This window comes from Mobula birostris, chromosome 3 (assembly GCF_030028105.1).
Source record: "Mobula birostris isolate sMobBir1 chromosome 3, sMobBir1.hap1, whole genome shotgun sequence".
Taxonomy (NCBI): Eukaryota; Metazoa; Chordata; class Chondrichthyes; order Myliobatiformes; family Myliobatidae; genus Mobula; species Mobula birostris.
Window position 1 is genome coordinate 180,869,880 of NC_092372.1, and position 23,680 is coordinate 180,893,559.

Below are 23,680 nucleotides of genomic sequence, written 5' to 3' on the forward strand. Positions count from 1 at the left end.
GTCAGGAACAGGAAGGGAGCAGTTACTCTGTTGGGGGTATTCTATAGGCCCCCTGGTAGCAGCAGAGATACCGAGGAGCTGATTGGGAGGTTGATTTTGGAAAGGTGCAAAAATAACAGGGCTGTTATCATGAGTGACTTTAACTTCCCTAATATTGATTGGCACCTGATTAGTTCCAAGGGTTTAGATCGGGCAGCGTTTGTTAAGTGCGTTATTCCTGTGACTGATTCTTGTCACAGTATGTTGACAGGCCAACTAGGGGGAATGCCACACTAGATCTAGTATTAGATAATGAACCGGGTCAGGTCACAGATCTCTCAGTGGGTGAAAATCTGGGGGACAGTGACCACTGCTCCCTGGCCTTTAGCATTATCATGGAAAAGGATAGAATCAGAGAGGACAGGAAAATTTTTAATTGGGGAAGGGAAAATTATCAGGCTATAAGGCTAGAACTTGCAGGTGTGAATTGGGATGATGTTCTTGCAGGGAAATGTACTATGGACATGTAGTCGATGTGTAGGGATCTCTTGCAGGATGTTAGGGATAAATTTGTCCCGGTGAGGAAGATAAAGAATGATAGGGTAAAGGAACCATGGGTGACAAGTGAGGTGGAAAATCTAGTCAGGTGGAAGAAGGCAGCATACATGAGGTTTAGGAAGCAAGGGTCAGATAGGTCTATTGAGGAATATAGGGTAGCAAGAAAGGAGCTTAAGAAGGAGCTGAGGAGAGCAAGAAGGGGGCATGAGAAGGCCTTGGCAAGTAGGGTAAGGAAAACCCCAAGGCATTCTTCAATTATGTGAAGAACAAAAGGATGACAGGAGTGAAGGTAGGTCCGATTAGAGATAAAGGTGGGAAGATGTGCCTGGAGGCTGTGGAAGTGAGCGAGGTCCTCAATGAATACTTCTCTTTGGTATTCATCAATGAGAGGGAACTTGATGATGGTGAGGACAATTTGAGTGGGGTTGATGTTCTGGAGCATGTTGATATTAAGAGAGAGGAGGTGTTGGAGTTGTTAAAATATATTAGGACGGTTAAGTCCCCACGGCCTGATGGAATATTCCCCAGGCTGCTCCACGAGGCGAGGGAAGAGATTGCTGAGCCTCTGGCTAGGATCTTTATGTCCTCGTTGTCCATGGGAATGGTATCGGAGGACTGGAGGGAGGCGAATGTTGTCCCCTTGTTCAAAAAAGGTAGTAGGGATAGTCCGGGTAATTCTAGACCAGTGAGCCTTAAGTCTGTGGTGGGAAAGCTGTTGGAAAAGATTCTTAGAGATAGTGTCTATGGGCATTTAAAGAATCATGGTCTGATCAGGGACAGTCAGCATGGCTTTGTGAAGGGCAGATTGGGTCTAACAAGACTGATAGAGTTATTTGAAGAGGTGACCAGGCATATAGATGAGGGTAGTGCAGTGGGTGTGATCTACATGGATTTTAGTAAGGCATTTGACAAGGTTCCACACAGTAGGCTTATTCAGAAAGTCAGAAGGCATGAGATCCAGGGAAGTTTGGCCAGGTGGATTCAGAATTGGCTTGCCTGCAGAAGGCAGAGGGTGGTGGTGGAGGGAGTACATTCAGATTGGAGGATTGTGACTAGTGGTGTCCCACAAGGATCTGTTCTGGGACCTCTACTTTTCGTGATTTTTATTAACGACCTGGATGTGGGGGTAAAAGGGTGGGTTGGCAAGTTTGCAGACAACACAAAGATTGGTGGTGTTATAGATAGCGTAGAGGATTGTCAAAGATTGCAGAGAGACATTGATAGGATGCAGAAGTGGGATGAGAAGTGGCAGATGGAGATCAATGCAGAAAAGTGTGAGGTGGTACACTTTGGAAGGACAAACTTCAAGGTAGAGTACAAACTAAATGGCAGGATACTTGGTAGTGTGGAGGAGCAGAGGGATCTGGGGGTACATGTCCACAGATCCCTGTAAGTTGCCTCACAGGTAGATAGGGTAGTTAAGAAAGCTTATGGGGTGTTAGCTTTCATAAGTCGAGGGATAGAGTTTAAGAGTCACGGGGTAATGATGCAGCTCTATAAAACTCTGGTTAGGCCACACTTGGTGTACTATGTCCAGTTCTGGTCGCCTCACTATAGGAAGAATGTGGATGCATTGGAAATGGTGCAGAGGAGATTTACCAGGACGCTGCCTGGTTTAAAGAGTATGAATTATGATCAGAGATTAAGGGAGCTAGGGCTTTACTCTTTGGAGAGAAGGAGGATGAGAGGAGACATGATAGAAGTGTACAAGATATTAAGAGGAATAGATAGAGTGGATAGCCAGCACCTCATCCTCAGGGCACCACTGCTCAATACAAGAGGACATGGCTTTAAGGTAAGGGATGGGAAGTTCAAGGGGGATATTAGAGGAAGGATTTTTACTCAGAGAGTGGTTGGTGCGTGGAATGCACTGCCTGAGTCAGTGGTGGAGACAGATACACTAGTGAAGTTTGAGAGACTACTAGACAGGTATATGGGGGAATTTAAGTTGGGGGGGCAGTTATATGGGAGGCAGGGTTTGAGGGTCGGCACAACATTGTGGGCCGAAGGGCCTGTAATATGCTGCACTGTTCTATGTTCTATGTTCCATATTTCAAGAAACTACTCTCCGCAGTTGAACTAAGATAATGATGTATTGATGTGAGATAGCATTTGTATATCTAATAAAACCACATCAAAGCTTATTGCCACAATAAAAGTACCTAGCTCAGAAGGTGCAAATGAACATATGGTTGACTGACTAACTAGGAACAGACATTAAGTAGGTACCTTCCTAGTTGGCAAGGTGTGAGGAGTGGTGAGTCACAACTTGATACAATCTATGTAAATACCTCAGATGAAATGATGGAAAGTAAGCTTTCTAAATTTTCTCTTGATGTGCTGAGTAAATTGTGAAGAAAACAAATGGACTTATTAAGAAATAATGGTTTAGTGAACAAACATTTGGTGAATAGTGTACATTACAGGACAATATGAAATTGTCCATCTTGGTAGGAAAAAGATAAAAGGATATTATCTAAATGATAAAAGATTCTCCAAGATGTAGAATGATCTGAATATTACAGTGGATAATTTATGACTGACTATAGCAAGAAAAAAAGTAATTAATTAGAAAACTTAACAGGATCGCAGTATTTATTTCCTGTTGAATTTTATACTAAATTTGGGAGGATATGCCTCAGTTCTGTGGGGCATTGGTGAGATCACATCTGAGGTATTGTGTAGAACATTGCTCTCAAGGAAGGATGTTAATGTATCTGAAGCAGGGGAGGGGATACATTGTCTCATGGGGAAGGATTGATGAGGCAATGCTTGTATATTCATTGAAATTCAGAAGGGTGGGAGGGGACAAGATTGAAATGTAAGATTCAGACCCTTATCAAAAGGATGCTTTCTCTTGTGAGAGTATCTAGAATAAGCTGTCAGCATTTAAAAGTAAGACAAGGATGCGTAGCTCTATTTTCTTTGAAAGGGCATTGTGTCTTTGAATTTCTCTTTCTTGAAAGACTATGAAGGCAGAGAGACTCTTTTTAAGACAGAGATAGATACATTCTTAATAAGCAGGGTAATGAAAGATTACCGCAAATGGCAAAAAATGGATGATCAAAAGAGTAATGAGCTTATTCAAACACAGAGTGAACTAGAAGAGTTCAGTGATGTACTCCTTAATCAAGCTCATTTATTTAAGCATTCATGTTAATGATTCACAATGAAGATTTGGATGATGCAATCATCGAAAACATTGTGTGAAGGCAGTCCAATATCTGCACTGGGAGCTTGCAGTGATTATGTTCATTTGAAGCCAGTCAAAAGAACATGGCAGCGTATGCTGGATGAATTCCTCCATTGATAACTATTAGACCACAAGACCATAAGACAAAGGAGCAGAGTTAGGCCATTCAATCATGGTTGATCATTTTTTACCCTTCTGAACCCCATTCCCCGGCCTTCTCCCCTTTGATGCCTTGTCCAACCAAGAACCTATCAATCTCTGCCTTAAATACATCCAATGATTAGGAACTAATGCACGGTTTTATAGTGCTGTAGTAGTATTGATAGTGGTCTAATTTGTTTTGGGTTTAAGTTAATTACATAATTAATTACTCCGATATACCACTTTAATCATTTCCATGAAACTTCACTGAATTGTGACAGCCACTTAATTGGGCCAAAATGTACTGGTCCCAATGTGTCCCAATTAACTATAATCCACTGGCTATCTTTACAAAATTAAAATTTTGGAATTCCTTTCACAACCGCAGCTCTGCAGCTGAGGCTGACCTGTAGAACTGGGGCAATTGGTAGATATTAAGGGAGCTAAGAGTTTGGGACATGCCATGAGAAATAAGGGGAAATTATTAGTGTAATATTTTGGATCTATTTCTTTTACCACTATGATTCTCCTTAGCACTAATTATTGACTGATAACTTATGCATTGATGTGTTGCTATCTCTGCAAAGTGAATATACATGTTAACTTCTCTGAGTGTGTGCCTTTATTGATTGGATACACAGTTGTACAGACTCAACAAATTGGCGACGAGTACAAAGCTGAATGTCAGTGGATATCACCAACTGCACCAACAGTTATGAGATGACAGAATCGGATGAAGGGAGAGAGACAGTGAGAGGAAAGAGTGAAACAGTATAGAAAAGGCAGTCATAGATGCTGGAAAATGGCACGTGAATAAAAGTGCATCGTACTCCATGAGGGACGCACAACTAGCAAAGCTAAAATAAAAATAACGTGTTGATGGCCTTACTCAGAAATGTTGATGAATTTGATAGTGCTAATGAGGACTGGGAATTGTATATCGAGAGGGTTAAATTGTATTGTAATGCTAATGAAGTGGATGAAGTAAAGAAAGTCTCCACACTTCTTAGCTTAATGTATGCTAGAACATACAGTACCTTACCCAATGTAGTAAATCCTGAAAAGCCAGCAAGCAAGATGCTCAACAAAATTGTTGCAATTTTGCAAAATCACATGAGCCCAAAACCACTAGTAATAGCTGAGAGATTTAGATTTCACAAAAGGAACCAGTCAAAGGATGAAAGCATTTCTGAATACATTGCAGAACTGTGCAAACTTTTCCAATGCTGTCAGTTTAGAGGTGGACTTTCTGATGCATAACAGGACAGGCTTGTAAGGCATGCATAGTCAAAGCACTGAAAAGAACCTACTGAACAAGAGAGACCTAACCTTAGAGTGGGCATTGACCATTGCAATATCTTTGGAGACTGCAGTAAAGGATGCCTCAGATCTACAAAAAAAGAGTTTAGAATATGAAATAAACAAAATGTCCTTGAATGGTACAAAAAGCCAAAAATGTAATCAACGTGGCATATCCTGCCATGATGTAAATGACTGTTGGTTCAAATAAAAAGTTTGCAGGAAGTGTAACAGACAAGGCCACATAGAGAGACTGTGCAATTCAGACAAAAAGTACAACCAAAGAGAAAAAACCACATGGAGTGGAAATGTCACCCAGTTCAGATGTGGCCCAAGTACAGAGTGAGAGACACTGATGCGGGCCAATCTAATGTGAACAGTGTTAAAGGGAAAAGAAAACATTACATGCTAGGCCAAACAGGGCAGTTAACTAAAACTCTCAAATGGTAAACGAAGCCTACACTGCGGTTGAGAAGAACAACTAAATATAAAACGAATACTGCTAGTCTTCAATGTCAGTTGACTTGACAGTCCAATTTCTCAGGCAAGGCCAAATGCAAACAGGCAGCAAAGTGTTGCTGTGTCCAGGTTTCAATAAACAGTACAACAGAATGAATGGAGTTAAATACTATCACAATGAAATAATTAGCTGACACGTGCATATTCACGAGCGCAGTTGCTGTATCTGCTGTTCTGCTGAATCTGTGGTTGTGACAGGAAAGTTTCAAACACAAAACTAAACAAGTGCATAAAGTGACAAAATATGAAACAGAATCAGACAACACAGAGTCTGACAAAGGTGAGCTGTCATGCCTAGAACTGCATATCATTACTGAAGCAGATCGCAAGATCATATGGATTACAACAGCAGTGTCTGATGTAAAACTGAAAATGGCACTGGATACAGGGTTAGCTTGTCTGTAATTTCAGAGTCTGACTTCAACAGACTGTTTTTTTTAAGTGACCATTAGAAAAGACCTGCTAAAGACCTACACAGGTGGAAAGGTGTTTCCCAAAGGCAAACTGAAAGTGAATGTGACACCCAAAGGCCAAACACAGCAGTTAGAGCTTTATGTGTTTAAAAGCAGAGGGCCAGCAGTTCTCTGATGTGAATGGTTGAGATAAATAAGAATCAGAATCAGGTTTATTATCACCGGCATGTGATGTGAAATTTGTTAACTTGCAGCAGCAGTTCAATGCAATACATAATCTAGCAGAAAGAGAGAAAAAAATAATAAAATAAAACATAATAATAAATAACAAGTAAATCAATTACATATATTGAATAGATTGTTAAAAATGTGCAAAAACAGAAATACAGCATATTAAAAAAGTGAGGTAGTGTCCAAAGCTTCAAAGTCCATTTACGAATCGGATGGCAGAGGGGAAGAAGCTGTTCCTGAATTGCTGAGTGTGTGCCTTCAGGCTTCTGTATCTCCTACCTGATGGTAACAGTGAGAAAAGGGCATGCCCTGTGTGCTGGAGGTCTTTAATAATGGACTCTGCCCTTCTGAGACACCGCTCCCTAAAGGTGTCCTGGGTACTTTGTAGGCTAGTGTCCAAGATGGAGCTGACTAGATTTACAATCCAACTGGACTGGCACTCAATTGAAGTTCTCAATGTGTTATCACCAGGCAACTTGCAGCCCAAATACTAGCACTAACCAGAGACTGTCACAGCTGCTTAATGCTAATGAGGTGTTTGAGAATGGTATTGGTGAACTTAAAGGCATGAAAGTCAGAATTGAACTGGATGAAACAGCAACACCAAGATTCAATGAAGCACATCCAGTGCCTTAGACACCACATCTTAACTGCAGAGCTTGGAGGAATCTGGCATTCTCTCCAAGGTTGAGTGGAGTGATTCGGGCCATGTCCATTGTCCCAATGATCAAGAAAGGGAAGGCCAGCACAGTTTGCATATGTGGGGACTTCAAAGTGAGCATCAACCCAATGCTATGTATTGTGCAGAATCCCCTGCCATAAATAGAAAACATTTTTGCATCTATGGCAGGTGGGGAGAGGTTTTCCAAGATTGACTTGTCACAAGACTATTGGCAAATGGAGAGAGAGGAGTCAAGCAGGAAGTTCCTCACAATCAACACTCACAAGGGACTGTTCCAATATAATCATCTCATCTTTGGTGTTGCATCAGCTCCAGCAATTTGGCTGAGAGCAATGGACCAAATGCTCCAAGATATCCCAAGTATACAATGTTAACTTTATGAGTTCATTGTGACCAGCAAAAATGATGAAGAGCACCTTCAGAAAAAGTGTAAAGTGCTTACTAGGCTGAGAGAGTATGGTCTGCGTGCAAAGAGAGAGGAATGTGAGCTTTTCAAGAATTAAAGAATGCTACTGACATCCAAACCGGAAAATGCGTCACAACTCAGGTCATATTTGGGCCTTGTAAACTACTGCTGGTTTCTCTCAAACATTGCTACAGTGCTGCATCCATTGAATGCACTGTTGCAGACAGGATCAAAGTGGGAATGGCCAGAAAGATATGAAAGATTTCAAGGAAGCAAAGAGTCTAATAACATCAGATGAACTGCTCAACTATTATGACTCATCTCTGCCCATCAGACTGTTGTACAATACGTCCCTTATGATATTGGCACTGTTCTATCACTCACGATGAAAGATGGATCTGAACGCCTGATTGCATTTGCTTCAAGATCACTGACAAGTGCAGATTCCAACTACACACAGATTGACTGAGAAGTCCTTAATCTAGTATGGGGAAAAAGATAAGTTCCACCATTACCTCTACAGACAAAAGTTTACTTTAGTAACAGATCTTGTGTCCATTTTCAATGCCAAGAAGAGAATCCCAGTGATGTCTGTTACCAATGGTTGCAACATTGGGAACTTTTTCTAGGAGCCCACTCTTATAATGTAGAGTTTAAGGGTACCAAACAACACAGCAATGTTGACGGCTTGTCACTTCTTCCACTGTTGGCGACTGAAGAAGAAAAATCTTCATACTGTGACCTAGCAGAGGTGTTCCACTGGTGGACCAGCTACCAGTAACAAATTCTGAAATACAAAGAGAAACAAGGAATGACCTGACAGTGTCAAAAGTCTATGACATCACCGTGCAAGGACGGCCAGCTCATGGCAATCCCGTGTTTTCAAAGTGTCACGTGACCAGCAACAATGAATATATAATTGAGTCAGGTTTTATAAACAAACAAACATTTAATAAACTCTGCTCAACAATAACGAAAAGTATTCAAACGACTAACTTAACCAGAAGTTAATGGCTATACGGCAAATCTGGAACAGTTCTTAAAGTGATAAATTCGAACACAGTCTAAAAGTAATTTACACAGTCAATAAGGAGAGACTTCTCTGGAAATGGATTTCTTCAAAGACGTGAAGTTACCACTGATTCTCCAAAGGATTCACGACGAAGGAAATAAAACGGCTTAAAGGAACTGACCTTTTCCTGGGGAATGATCACTGCAAAAAAAACCTTCCTAATAACGCAGGGGTTACCTCAGATGCAGATCGCTACTTCTGAGCGAAGGTTCAATAAGGTCGATCCTTTATGAAACCGCCGAACGACACCAACTTTACTTGATCCTTCAGGCTCCTGTATTTTAGTAAGATCTTCACTCTCCAATACTAGAGTTACAATAGAAAGTAAAACTCCACCTTAAAATGAAACTGTGTTATGAGACGAATACGCAACATAATGGAGTAACTGGTGAATTAAACAACAAACTAAACTAAAACTAACTGTGTCACAACAGGGTTTCCCTTTATATACAGCAGAATGCAAAAGTTTGGGCACCCCGGTCAAAATTTCCTTTACTATGAATAGCTAAGTGAGTAAAAGATGAACTGATTTCCAAAAGGCATGAAGTTAAAGATGACACATTTCTTTAATATTTTAAACAGGAAAACTTTTTATTTCCATCTTTTACAGTTTCAAAATAATAAGAAAGGAAAAGAACCTGAAGCAAACATTTGGGCACCCTGCATGGTCAGTACTTAGTAACACTCCCTTTGGCAAGTATCACAGCTTGTAAACACTTTCTGTAGCCAGCTAAGAGTCTTTCAATTCTTGTTTGGGGGATTTTTGCCCATTGTTCCTTGCAAAAGGCTTAAGTTTTGTGAGATTCTTGGGTCGTCTTGCATGCACTGCTCTTTTGAGGTCTATCCATAGATTGTCAATGATGTTTAGGTCAGGGGACTGTGAGGGCCATGGCAAAACCTTCAGCTTGCCCCCCTTGAGGTAGTCCATTGTGGATTTTGAGGCATGTTTAGGATCATTATCCTGTTGTAGAAGCCATCCTCTTTTCATCTTCAGCTTTTTTTGCAGATGGTGTAATGTTTGCTTCCAGAATTTGCTGGTATTTAATTGAATACATTCTTCTCTCTACCAGTAAATGTTCCCCATGTCACTGGCTACAACACCAGCACAAAGCATGATCTATCCACCCCCCATGCTTAACATTTAGAGGGGTGTTCTTTTCATGAAATTCTGCATGCTTTTTTCTCCAAACATATCTTTGCTCATTGTGGCCAAAAAGTTCTATTCAAAAGGTTCGAAGGAACATCTAAACAAGCCTGATGCATTTTGGAAACAAGTCCTGTGGACTGATGAAGTTAAAATATAACTTTTTGGCCGCAATGAGCAAAGGTATGTTTGGAGAAGAAAGGGTGCAGAATTTCATAAAAAGAACCCCTCTCCAACTTTTAAGCACAGGGTGGATCGATCATGCTTTGGGCTTGTGTTGCAGCCAGTGGCATGGGGGACATTTACTGGTAGAGGGAAGAATGAATTCAATTAAATACCAGCAACTCTGGAAGCAAACATCACACTGTCTGTAAAAAAGCCGGAGATGAAAAGAGAATGGCTTCTACAACAGGATAATGATCCTAAACACACCTCAAAATCCGCAATGATCTACCTCAAGAGGCGCAAGCTGAAGGTTTTGCCATGGCCCTCACAGTCCCATGACCTAAACGTCATCGAGAATCTGTGGATAGACTTCAAAAGAGCAGTGCATGCAAGACGACCCAAGAATCTCACAGAGCTAGAATCTCACAGATTTTTGCAAGGAAGAATGGGCAAAAATCCCCCCAACAAGAATTGAAAGACTCTTAGCTGGCTACAGAAAGCATTTACAAGCTGTGATACTTGCCAAAGGGTGTGTTACTAAGTACTGCCATGCAGGGTGCCCAAACGTTTGCTTTAGGCTCTTTTCCTTTTTTGTTATTTTGAAGGTGTATAAGATGGAAATAACAAAGTTTTCTTGCTTAAAATATTAAAGAAATATGTCATCATTAACTTTATGCCTTTTGGAAATCAGTTCATCTTTTACTCGCTTAGCTATTCACAGTAATAGAAATTCTGACCGAGGTGCCCAAACTTTTGCCTGCCACTGTACCTGTTGAGAACATGTCATCACGTGACCTCACACTGGCAGGAAAATTACATCACCCCACCATCACAAAACCATTACATTATGATCTCAATGTACTCAATTACATCATGCTCATAAGACAGTCACAAGATACCCACGAGGTATGTAACAAGAGTTCTCAGTGAGATGAGACCATCTGTCTCTATGTCAAAGAATGCTGATGTGTGGATCTTGTGTGGTGGTTCCCTCTGTGTGTTAGAGAATCTGTATGAAGGATAGCTGGGTACAGTCAAGATGAAGAACCTCACCTGGAGTAATGTTTGGTGGATGGGAATAGATAGACAGATCGAAGACTTGATCAAAAGCTGTCAGGATGCCACAAAGTTCAAAATGCACCCATACAGGCAGCATTACATCTGTAGGAGTGTCTGCCTTCACCATCGCAAAGAGTGGGTATTGACTTTGCTGGGCCATTCATCGACTCCATGTTTCTAATTGCTGTGCATGCTTATTTGAAGTGGTCTGAGGTCATACCAATGTAGTCAACCACATCAGAAAAGATTACTTCCTCTCTGAGGACTACCTTGTCCAGAAATGGCTTACTGGAACAAATCGTGAGTGACAACAGACCACAATACACATCAGAAGAATTCAGACTATTCACGAAGAAAAATTGCTTCAAGTATTTCAAGTCAGCTCCCCACCACCGAGCAATGAATGAGTTAGCTGAACCTTCAGGATGTCTATTAAAGCAATGGACAAGGAAGATATTTCTCTGCAGCATCAGGTGGAGAACTTCCCTTTTTTATATTGGAACTCTGTTCCTGTGATGACAAATCAAACTCCTGTAATGCTGTTCGTGAGCAGGAATCTGAGATCTTACACAGACCTCCTGAAACCAGATCCATGGAGGAGAGTACAGAATAAACAGTTCTGTCATTTGCCAAATAAATCCACAAGGAACTTCAAAGTTGGATAGGAATTCTAGTGTGTAATTACCGAGAAGACAAGTGGACACTGGTAGGACAGCTATAAGAACTGGTCCACTGATATACGTAGATCATACATGGAGGTGTGATGTGGACCAGATACTGGATGCTCAGCTGAAGATTACACCTGATTTGACTGCATCCAACAAGACGGACTCATTGCACCCACTGGACTTATGATCATGTCACTAACAGCAACGTGACACCTGCAACAGAGGAAGTTGTCTTTGCATGATACCTGCTAAACCACAGGTGCCACTCCACAGGTCCAAAGACACTATCCTGAAAGAAACAGAGCGCCACTCAAAAGACTGAATCTTGAATTTAGTACAGTTAATTATGGACTGTTACTGTAAAAGCATGTTTATTTGAGTATGGTCTGTTAAAGGAACATTGAATGTTTTGTTATGTATATAGTTTTATGTTACATTAATCTTTTAGTGCAGTGACTCCCCTTAGCACTATGTACGGACTGAAAACTTACACAGGCACATTGATGTGTTGCTCTCTCTGCAACGTGAATATACCAGTTCCCTTCTCCTCCACCCGCATGTCTTTATTTATTTGATGTGTATACACAACAATTATACTTTATACTTTATTGTTGCCAAACAATTGATACTAGAACGTACAATCATCACAGCGATATTTGATTCTATGCTTCCCGCTCCCTGGATTACAAATATTAAATATTAAAAATAGTAAAAATGAGTAAATATAAAAATTTAAATTATAAATCATAAATAGAAAATAGAAAAATGGAAAGTAGGGTAGTGCAAAAAAAAAACCAAGAGACAGGTCCGGATATTTGGAGGGTCTGGCCCAGATTCGGTTCAAGATCCATTCAGCAGTCTTATCACAGTTGGAAAAAGCTGTTCCCAAATCTGGCTGTACAAGTCTTCAAGCTCCTGAGCCTTCTCGCGGAGGGAAGGGGGACGAAAAGTGTGTTGGCTGGGTGGGTCGTGTCCTTGATTATCCTGGCAGCACTGCTCTGACAACATGCGGTGTAAAATGAGTCCAAGGACGGAAGGTTGGTTTGTGTGATGTGCTGCACCATTTTCATGATCTTCTGCAGCTTCTTTTGGTCTTGGACAGGACAACTTCCATACCAGGTTGTGATGCACCCTAGAAGAATGCTTTCTATGGTGCATCTATAAAAATTAGTGAGGGTTTTAGGGGACAGGCCAAATTTCTTTAGTTTTCTCAGGAAGTAAAGGTGCTGGTGGGCCTTCTTGGCAGTGGACTCTGCTTGGTTGGATCAAGTCAGGTCATTTGTGGTATTGACCCTGAGGAACTTAAAGCTTTTGACCTGTTCCACTTGCACACCACTGATGTGAATTGGGTTGTGTGGTACGCTACTCCTTCTGAAGTCAACAACCAATTCCTTCGTCTTGCTGACGTTGAGGGATAAGTTATTGTCTTCGCACCATGCCACCAGGTTCTTAATTTCCTCTCTGTACTCAAACTCATCATTACCCGAGATACAGCCTACAATTGTTGTATCATCAGCAAACTTATATATAGAGTTTGATGGACACTTGGCTACACAATCATGGGTGTACAGTGAGTACAGCAGGGGGCTGAGTACACAGCCTTGTGGGGCACCAGTGCTCAGAGTGATTGTAGAGGAGAGCTTGACCCCTATTTTCACAGCCTGGGTCCTGTCTGTGAGGAAGTTGAAGATCCAGCTGCAGATCTGCGTGCTAAGGCCCAGGTTCCGGAGCTTAGGAATCAGTTTATTTGGAATGATGGTATTAAAAGTGAAGCACCTTCAATAACTCCAAAAGACTGAAGCAGGGTAAATACTGAAAGGCTTTTATTCGCTGTACAATACGACCTCCATGCTGAGTGTCTGCCCCCAGACTGAAAGGAGGGGTGAGGCGAAATCACCTTTATTCATGAATCTGTGGGGGGAGCCACAGGGGCAGTCAGCAGAGGGGTGTGTCCAGACAATTAACCCAGTTACAACATATATATGGTTTACCACATTCACCCCTCCTTTTTTTTTTAAAAAGAGTCCCGCGGGGTGAAGTGACTGACAATATTTAAAACAAGTATACTTACAGGTCAAGTCTATTAAGCGGTCGAGTCCGTCGCTGTGATCTACGTAGCACTGGTGGTGATTGCATCGGCGACGGCGGTTGTGCTGGCTCCGGCCTGACTTGAGGTGCCTGCATGTTAGGCGTTGTTAATCCTTCGTGCGTGTGCGTTGCACCCAGTATGGGAGTGTCGAATGGTGTCTGTGTAGGACTTGGAGTGCACGGTGTCTCGTGGGAACATATATCGGTGGGTACGGGGTCAATAATCACCACGGCGTGTTCAGGGTAGGGGCCCGGTGCTCCTGCAGGCGCCAGGTCGCGGATGGAGACCGTGTCCTCCTGCCCATCAGGTAAAACCACATACGCATACTGGGGGTTCGCATGAAGTAAGTGAACCCTCTCGACCATCGGGGAGTATTTATTGCTCCTCGCATGTTTCCGTAGCAGCACTGGCCCCGGGGACGTCAGCCAAGTTGGTAGGGATGGTCCCAGTGGTCGACTTTCTGGGAAATGAAAAGAGCCGCTCATGAGGGGTGGCATTGGTGGCTGTGCATAACAGGGACCGGATGGAGTGGAGTGCCTTGGGAAGGACCTCCTGCCAGCGGGAGACCGGCAGTCCCTTTGACCTGAGGGCCAAGAGTGTGGCTTTCCACACCGTGCCATTCTCCTTCTCCACCTGTCCATTCCCCCAGGGATTTTAGCTCGTGGTCCTACTAGTTGCAATTCCCCTAGCCAGTAGGTATTGGCGCAGCTCGTCACTCATAAACGAGAACCCTCTGTCACTGTGGATATAGCATGGGTATCCGAACAGAGTGAAGAGCTTGCGCAGGGCTTTTATAACTGACGTGTTAGTGGTGTCGGGGCAGGGGATGGCGAAGGGGAACTGCGAGTACTCGTTGATAATGTTAAGAAAGTACACAATGCGGTCGGTGGAGGTAAGGGGGCCCTTAAAGTCAACACTCAGTTGCTCAAAGGGGCGGGTGGCCTTGATGAGTTGTGGCTTTTCGGGTCGGTAGAAGTGCGGTTTGCACTCTGCGCAGACCTGGCAGTCCCTGGTCGTCATCCTGATCTCCTCAAGGGAGTAAGGCAGGTTCCGGGCTTTCACGAAGTGGAAAAGCCGGGTGACCCCCGGGTGGCAAAGATCTACATGTAAGGCATATAGCCGGTCAATCTGCGCGCTGGTACACGTTCCCGGGGATAGGGCATCGGAGGGCTTGTTGAGCTTCCCAGGCCTGTACATGATGTCATAGTTGTAGGTGGAGAGTTCGATTCTCTGCCTCGGCATTTTATCATTTTTGATTTTGCCCCGCTGTTGGTTATTAAACATGAACGCGACTGAGCGCTGGTCAGTTAGCAGGGTGAACTTTTTGCCGGCAAGATAGTGCCTCCAGTGCCTAATAGCTTCCACTATGGCCTGGGCCTCTTTCTCCAATGCGGAGTGCCGAATTTCAGGGCCTTGAAGGGTATGGGAGAAGCATGCCACTGGTCTTCCTGCCTGGTTGACGGTAGCAGCCAGTGCAAGGTTGAAGGCGTCACTCTCTACTTGGAAGGGAATGGCCTCATCCACTGCATGCATTGCTGCTTTGGCAATGTCCCCTTTTATGCGGCTGAAGACCGCACGGGCCTCGGCTGAGAAGGCGAATGTGGTGGACTTGACCGGGGGTGGGCCTTGTCTGCGTAGTTAGAGACCCATTGGGTGTAATATGAAAAGAAGCCCAGGCACCTTTTGAGGGCTCTGAGGATGTTGGGAAGAGGGAGTTCCAACAGGGGGCGCATACGGTCGAGGTCAGGGCCAATGACTCCATTCTCCAAGACACACGCAAGGATAGCAAGTCAGGGGGTCCCGAATACACACTTGTCCTTGTTATAGGTGAGATTGAAAGCTTTGGCCGCTCGGAGAAATTTTTGGAGGTTGTTGTCGTGATCCTGCCGGTCGTGACTGCAGACGGTGATGTTATCCAGATATGGGAACGTGGCCTTCAGTTGGCACTGGTCCACCATCCAGTCTATTGCCCTCTGGAAGACAAATACGCCATTCGTGACACCGAAGGGAACGTGCAGGAATTGATAAAGCCTGCCGTCCACCTCGAAGGCTGTGTAAGGGCGGTCCTCCCGGTGGATAGGGAGCTGGTGGTAAGCGGATTTTAGGTCTATGGTCGAGTACACCTTGTACTGTGCTATCTGATTGACCACATCCGCGATGCGGGGTAGAGGGTACGCGTCGAGCTGCGTGAACCTATTGATGGTCTGGCTATAGTCCACGACCATCCTATTGTTCTCCCCGTTCCGAACAACCACGACCTGTGCCCTCCAAGGACTTGTGCTTGCCTCAGTGACCCCCTCCCTGAGCAGCCGCTGCACCTCTGACTTAATGAAAGCTCTGTCCCCCGCGCTGTACCTCCTGCTTTTAGTTGCCACAGGTTTACAGTCGGAGGTCAGGTTGGCGAACAGCGGTGGGGGAGGGATCTTGAGGGTGGCGTTGGTAGTGTGGCAGTTGGCATGGTGTTGGGTGGGATGTGCGGGTCGGTGTGTGTGTGTGGTCAGTAGTGGGGTATGTGACGTGTCCCTACAAAACTGGGAATTTACGACAGTAATTGGTGGGAGGGGCCGATCATACTTCATTGTCACGCCTTTCAGGTGGCTCTGGAAGTCGAGTCCCAATAGCACAGGGGCACACAGTTGAGGCATGACCAGTAACGTAAAGTCTCGATATTCTGTGCCCTGCACCACTAGCATCGCTACACAACCTCCCCAGATGTCTGTTGTATGTGACCCGGAAGCCATGGTGACCCTCTGATTTACCGGCCGTATCACGAGTCCGCAATGCTGCACCGTGTCCAGGTGGATAAAACTCTCTGTGCTGCCTGTGTCAAACAGGCAGCTTGTCCTGCGTCCCTCCACCAGGATGTCCATCATTGACCTTGCGAGCTAGTGGCGAGTGCGTTGGTCGAGGGTCACAGAGGCCAGGGTTGAGTCGCTGTCTTGGTCTGGCGCGGTGGGGTGCCCCGTGAACACCCGTTAGTCGTAGGCGGTGGGAGGTGGCGCCGACCAAGATGGCCGCCCCCATGTCTCGCACGTGGTGGCAGCGTGCAGGAAAGATGGCAGCAGGCAAGATGGCCGCCCCCATGTCTCGCATGTAGTGGCGGAGTGCAGAGGAAATGGCGACCCCCACGTCTCGCACGCGGCGCTGCTTGATCCCAGCCGCAGTTTGGACTTACAGAACTTGGCGAAATGGCCCTTCTTTCCGCAGCTGGAGCAGGTAGCTTGTCGAACCGGGCAGCATTTCCGGGGGGTGCCTCTCGAGTCCGCAGAAGTAGCACTTTGTGGATTTGTGACTGGCAGCAGCCGAGGTCGATTCGCTGGCGGGTTGCGGAGTCTCATGACTGGCAGCAGCCAAGGTTGAATTGCCAGCGGGTTGCAGGGTCTGTGGCGCCCATGAGGCCATCGGGGGATCGCGTGCCTGGAGAGCCTCAGAGTTATGCAGAGCGGCCTCCAGCGTGTCGGCCAGCTCGATCGCCGAACTTAAGTTAAGATCAGCTTTTTCCAACAGCCGCTGGCACATGTACACTGACCTGGTCCCCGTGACGAAGGCATCTCTCACTAGAAGTTCTGCATGCTGTACTGCTGTCCGTTCTTGGCAATTGCAAGCTCGCATGAGCGTCCATAAGGCCTGGACGATCTCAGCATTTGATTCCCCGGGCCGCTGGTTTCGAGTTGCTAAACAATGTCGCGCGTAGACGCTGTTTATCGGCCGCAGGTATTGTCCTTTGAGTGTGCTCATCGCGCCATCGTAGCTCGGCTGGTCTCTGATCATCGAATAGACCCGTGGACTGACCCTGGAGAGTAGAACTCTGCACTTCACTGTGGGGTCGGTCGCTTTAATCTCCTCTAGGTACGATTTGAAGCAAGCCAGCCAGAGTTCAAAAGCGTTACCAGCTTTTGGTGTTTGCGGATCCGATCTAACTTGTCGGGTCCAGAGCATGTTCCATGCTTTAAAGTTACAGCGAATAAAATTGAACCACCTTCAATAACTCCAAAAGACTGAAGTAGGGTAAATGCTGAAAGGCTTTTATTCGCTGTACAATACGACCTCCATGCTGAGCGTCTGCCCCCGGGCTGAGGGGGAGGGGCAAGGTGAAATCACCTTTATTCAGCAATCTGTGGGAAGAGCCACAGGGGCGGTCAGCAGAGGGGCGTGCCCAGACAGGTAACCCAGTTACAACATTTATATGGTTTACAACAAAAGGCAGAGCTGTAGTCAATGAAAAGGAGCCTTACGTATGCGTCTTTATTCTCCAGGTGTTCTAAGGAGGAACGTAGGGCCAGAGAGGTGGCATCTGCCGTTGACCTGTTGCTCCGGTAGGCGAATTGCAAAGCGTCGAGGTTGACCGGTAGGCTGTGGTTGATGTGTGCCATAACCAACCTCTCGAAGCACTTCATAGCAATTGATGTCAGGGCCACAGGTCGATAGTCATTCAGGCATGCCACCTTGCTCTTCTCCGGCACTGGGATTATCCTTGCCTTCTTAAAACATGAGGGGATCTTAGACTGAAGCAAGGAGCAGTTGAAGATGTCAGCAAACACTCCAGCTAGCTCGCTTGCACAGGCCTGGAGAACCCGTCCTGGGACGCCATCTGGGCCTGTCACCTTCCTTGGATTTATCTTCAGGAAGGCCCTTCTAACGTCCTCCTCGGTGATGATGAATCTCGATGCCACCAGGTCCGGTTCATCCGGAGTGAGCGGGACGCTCCTCTTCTGTTCGAATCTTGCATAGAATACATTAAGTTCATCAGGAAGAGAAGCGCCACAGTTATTGATATTCCCAGCCTTTTCTTTGTGCCCAGTGATCTCATTTAGACCCTGCCATAGTCTACTGGCATCCCTCTGGTTAGCCTGGGCTTCCAACTTGGCTCGATATTGCCTCTTGGCGCCCTTAATGGCTTTCCAGAGTTCACGCCTGGATTCCGTGTAGCGACTGGTATCCACGGACCTAAGAGCCGCAGCTCTGGCCTTTCAAAGAGACTTGACCTCATAATTCATCCAAAGTTTCTGGTTAGGGAATACCCAGATCGTCCTGCGAGACACACAGTCCTCCGTGCATTTCCAAATAAAGTCCGTGACAGCTGAGGCATACTGATCGAGGTTAGCTGCTGAGTTCTTGGATACTAACCAGTCCACCGATTCAAAGCAGTCACGTAGGACCTCACCCGTTTCCTCCGTCCAACGCGACACTACTTTTGACACCGTGACCTCCCGCTTCAGTTTCTGTTTGTAAGCCGGAAGGAGGAGTACGATCTGATGGTCCGATTTTCCAAAGTGAGGTCGTGGGATGGAACGGTAGGCATCCTTGACTGCTGTGTAGCAGTGGTCAAGTATATTCGGGCCTCTAGTGGGGCAGGAGACATGTTGGTATAACTTTCGCAGCGCCTTTCTGAGGTTGGCCTGGTTAAAGTCCCCGGCTGTAATGAGCAAAGCCTCCGGATACTTGGTCTCAAGTTCACTGATGTTGGCATACAGTATGTTCAGAGCACACTCCACGTCTGCCTGGGGGGGAATGTAGACCGCTGTCAGTATGACCGAGGTGAATTCCTGTGGCAGATAGTAGGGACGGCACTTCACCGACAGGTGATTCAGGTCCGGGCTGCAGGAGCTTGTCAGTGCCACTGTGTCGGAGCACCATGCAGTGTTGATCAGTAGGCAGACACCACCTCCCCTCGTCTTGCCCGTAGATGCCGTGCGGTCCAACCGATGGATCGAAAATCCCTCCGGTCGGGTGGCACAGTCGGTGGTGGCAGGGGAGAGCCAGGTCTTGGTGAAACAGAATACACAGCAGTTCTGCATCTCCCTGCAGTAGGTGAGTCTTCCTTTAAGATCATCCACCTTGTTCTCTATGGCTTGCACATTAGCTAGTAGGATGGTGGGCAGAGGGACCGTGTAGCCCCTCAGCTTCAATCTGACCAGCAGCCCAGCTCTTTTCCCACGCTTCCTCAGTAAATAGTGCATCTTTCCAGGTTTCCATCGACGCAGTGATCACTAACATCAATTAGTGACACACACAAACTGCTGGAAGACTCAGCAGGCCAGGCAGCATGTATGGAAAAAAGTAAACAGTCGACATTTTGGGCCCTTCATCTCATGTTTATTTGAAATGATTAGTGAATACATACTCAGAGTGAAGACAATGACAAAAAGAGACAGCCTTATGTTTGGATTGGATAGAGCAGGACTGTTTCATGTGTGAAATGGCAAATAAGAGAATTCAGGCAAAACAACTAGAAGCTCTTGATTTAGTGTGGCAGGTAAGGTGCAGAGTAGAGAAATTTGAGGTGAAGGTTTTTTTAAATAGGCAGAAAGGATAACATTCTTAAAGGGATGCATAGATCTGTGTGTGTAGGTGCACAGAAGGTGAAATTAGCAAGGTAGACTGGGAAAACAAATGAGGCCTACAGAATTCCCAGCTTTAGCTAGAGTTTAAAAACAGAAAAAAATCATGCTAATGATTGATTAAGCTAGTAGTTTGACCTCAGCAGGAGTATTATATTCAAAATAGGTCACTTCATATGGACGAGCATAGGAGAGGGTCTGCAGAAGATTTCTGAGAATGGTTCCTGGGGTGAGGGGCAGCAGTAACAGGAGCAGATTGAAGATTGATGGGTCTCTTTTCCTCAGAGAAGACTGAGGGGAGATTTGACAGGAGTAAATAAAATGTTAAGGAATCTGTGCCGAGTGGATGATGGGAAGCTGTTCCTGTTGGCGAAGGTGTGGACAATATAAAAGAGAAGAGGGTAAAGGGAGGCATGAAGAAAAACATTTTACACAGTTTGTGGTTAGACACTACAAATGTGGTGGAGGGAGATTCTACTGTCATTTTCAGGAGGGAATCGGATAAGTATGTGATAGGAAAATATGCAAGGCTACAGAGAAGGAGATTCGGGTGGAATTACAGAGCACAATGGCTGAACGGTTTCCTTCTGTGCTTAACATTCTACGCTGGTCCATTTATCAATTGCTTCAACAACTGGAGAGGTAGGTCCTTCAGAACTTGGTGGCTCAGTCTGTGCAGGTGCTTCCAAGCCATTCTTACTTATGGTCAAGGCAGAACATATACAGCACCCTTGCTATTTCAGAGTTTCTTCAATGTGCAGTTTAACATGGATGATGTTTCAGCAGCTGAGTGAGGCAATAGGTCGTTTTCAGCAAGAGGATTTCTTGGAGCAAAAATTCTAAATGCTGGAAATCCAGAATAAGAGAATAATTAAATTGCTCGGCAGTTCAGGCAGAACCAGTTTTCCAACTGAGAGCCCTTAATCGGAACTAAATAAGTGAGAAGATAATTGTTAATTGCCTTTCTTTCCACAGATGCTGACTGACTGACAAGGTGTTTCCAGTATTTTCTGTTTTAATTTCAGATTTTCAGCATCTGCACTTTTTAACCAAATGGATTGTCTGTGATAAGACCAAAGTTGTCCATAAGAGCATAAGAGCATAATATATAGGAGCAGAAGTAGGCCATTCAGCCCATCGAGTCCACTCTGCCATTCAGTCATGGGCTGATCCAGTTCTTCCAGTCATCCCCATTCCCTTGCCTTTTTCCCACACCCTTTGATGCCCTGGCTAATCAAGAACCTAACTATCTGCCTTAAATGCACCCAGTGACTTGGCCTCCACTGCCACTCGTGGCAACAAATTCCACAGGCAACGATCGTCTTAAAAGTTGGCAGTTTGAACTAAAAATACTAGAGACAAAATGAAACATAAAATAGTGAAATAAAGTCACAGGTGTATCTTCATCAAAGTCACCTGGAACTGTTAAGCTCAGCACTAAGTCCCAGGGATTGTGATATCCTTAATTGGAAAATGAGATGCCTGTTCTCAAACTTACATTAGGCATCTTTGGAACAATGTAGAAGTTCCACAGTCTGCAATTGATTTCTCTACAACAGCAGCACCAAGTGGAATAAACACAACTAGAAGAAATACAAAATAATTATTGCTTTGCATGGTTGGACTGTTTGGATCCATGGATGATGAGAAAGGATGAGGTAAGAGAGCAGGAGTTTCATCTCTAGTATTTGCATAGGAAAGTGCTGTGAGAAGTGGAATGGTTGGTGAATTGGAAAAATGAACCAGGGAGTTGTGAACCCTCTGCAGTATACAAGGTTTAAAAAATGCAGCACACCCCACACTCTTAATTCATGCATACTTGAGCAAAACTATCACTTATCTTAGGAAGCAGATCTACAACATCAGTAATTAAAAAAAAATTCTTTTAGCATCTGCATTATAACTGATGTTTATTCCCAATGGTGTATTGTCTTATAAAAAATCAATCAAAATCAAAAAACAGAATCAAATCAAGTTTAATTATCACACAAACCAAACAAACATACAGCTGAATGAGACAGCAATCCTCTGCGGTAAAGGTGCAAAACATTCAAAATAGCAAGCAAGTATTCAAAATTAATGAGTAACATAATTCAAATATCAAGTAAAGAAGTATATTCACTCAAAAAACCATATATAGTCCAAGACCCTGAACGACAAAGTCCAGCAGTGTACAGAAACATGCATCCAGCCTGTCATTTCACCGCTCGAACACAGGAGGGCAGCATCAACAGGGGCGGTCAGGCCCTGCCGAGCTCAACCACACTGTAGTGCTTCCATGTCTCTCACTTGGTCTGCAGCAGCAGGCAACCCCAGGCCTTGAAATTTAATTCTCGCTACAACTGAGGCTACACAGCTCCCAAGTTGACTGTCCCTTCAGCAGACAAGGGTAACAGACCTGCAGCAACTTACATTATCACTGTCCAATAGAGTCTTGCGATCGCAAGTGAAATGTCCAAGGCGATCTCCCACGGTTATACTGCACCAGCTCTGATGCTTTCAAGTGGGCAACAACATGGTCTGCAGCCAGGTCAGTTTCTCTGAACCCAAACCAGCTTCTCCGATATCCTGACTACTAACCACTGAACCACTGTGTACCTGCAATTATTAAATGGAAATTTATAAATGTAAGACATTTGGGATGGGAAAGGATAAAGAAGATGAGGAACTGATGCAAATTTCTCTCTTTCTGCAAGGCTAACTACAAAACCATCAATTCTGTTATCCAAGTAATTGACAGATAACGTAAAAAGAATCGGTCCCACACAGGCCCCTGTGGAACACCACTAATTGCTGGCAGCCAACCAGAAAAGGTGCCCTTTATTCCCACTCTTTGTCTCCTGCCAATCACCCACTGCTTTATCTATGCTGTAATCTTTCCTGTAATACAATGGGCTCGTAGCTTGTTAAGCAGCCTCATCTGTGGAACTTGTCAAAGACTTTCTGACTGTATATGTTGTCAGTTGAATGTCTGCAGGCTTCAGTTTATTATCTTTGAAATGCCATAAGACCATAAGACATAGGAGCAGAATTAGGCCATTCAGCCCAATGAGTCTGCTCCACCATTCCATCATGGCTGATCCTGGATCCCAATCAACCCATTCACCTGCCTTCTCGCCATATCCTTTGATCCCCTGACTGATCAGGAAATGATCAACTTCCACCTTAAATATATGCACGGATTTGGCAGAGCATTCCACAGTCTACAAATTCAAATTCTACTCCACTCCCTTGTTTAACTCCTTTCGTGACAAATTCTCCAACATCACGACCTTTAAACAAAGTAAATCTCATTCCGTCACTTATCAAAGTCCTCACAAAATGATTTAAGAGAACAAAGTCCTGATTACACAGTAAAGATCCTGGACTCCTTTCTTTGCCAATATCATATTATAGCTAGTCATAGTCATACTTTATTGAAATTGGTTTTCGTTACAGTTGCACCATGAATAATAAATAGTAATAAAACCATAAATAATTAAATAGTAATATGTAAATTATGCCAGGAAATAAGTTCAGGACCAGCTTATTGGCTCAGGGTATCTGAGAAGTTGTAAGTTTTGATGGCCACAGGCAGGAATGACTTCCTATGACGCTCTGTGTTGCATCTCGGTGGAATGAGTCTCTGGCTGAATGTACTCCTGTGCCCAACCAGTACATTATGTAGTGGATGGGAGACATTGTCCAAGATGGCATGCAACTTGGACAGCATCCTCTTTTC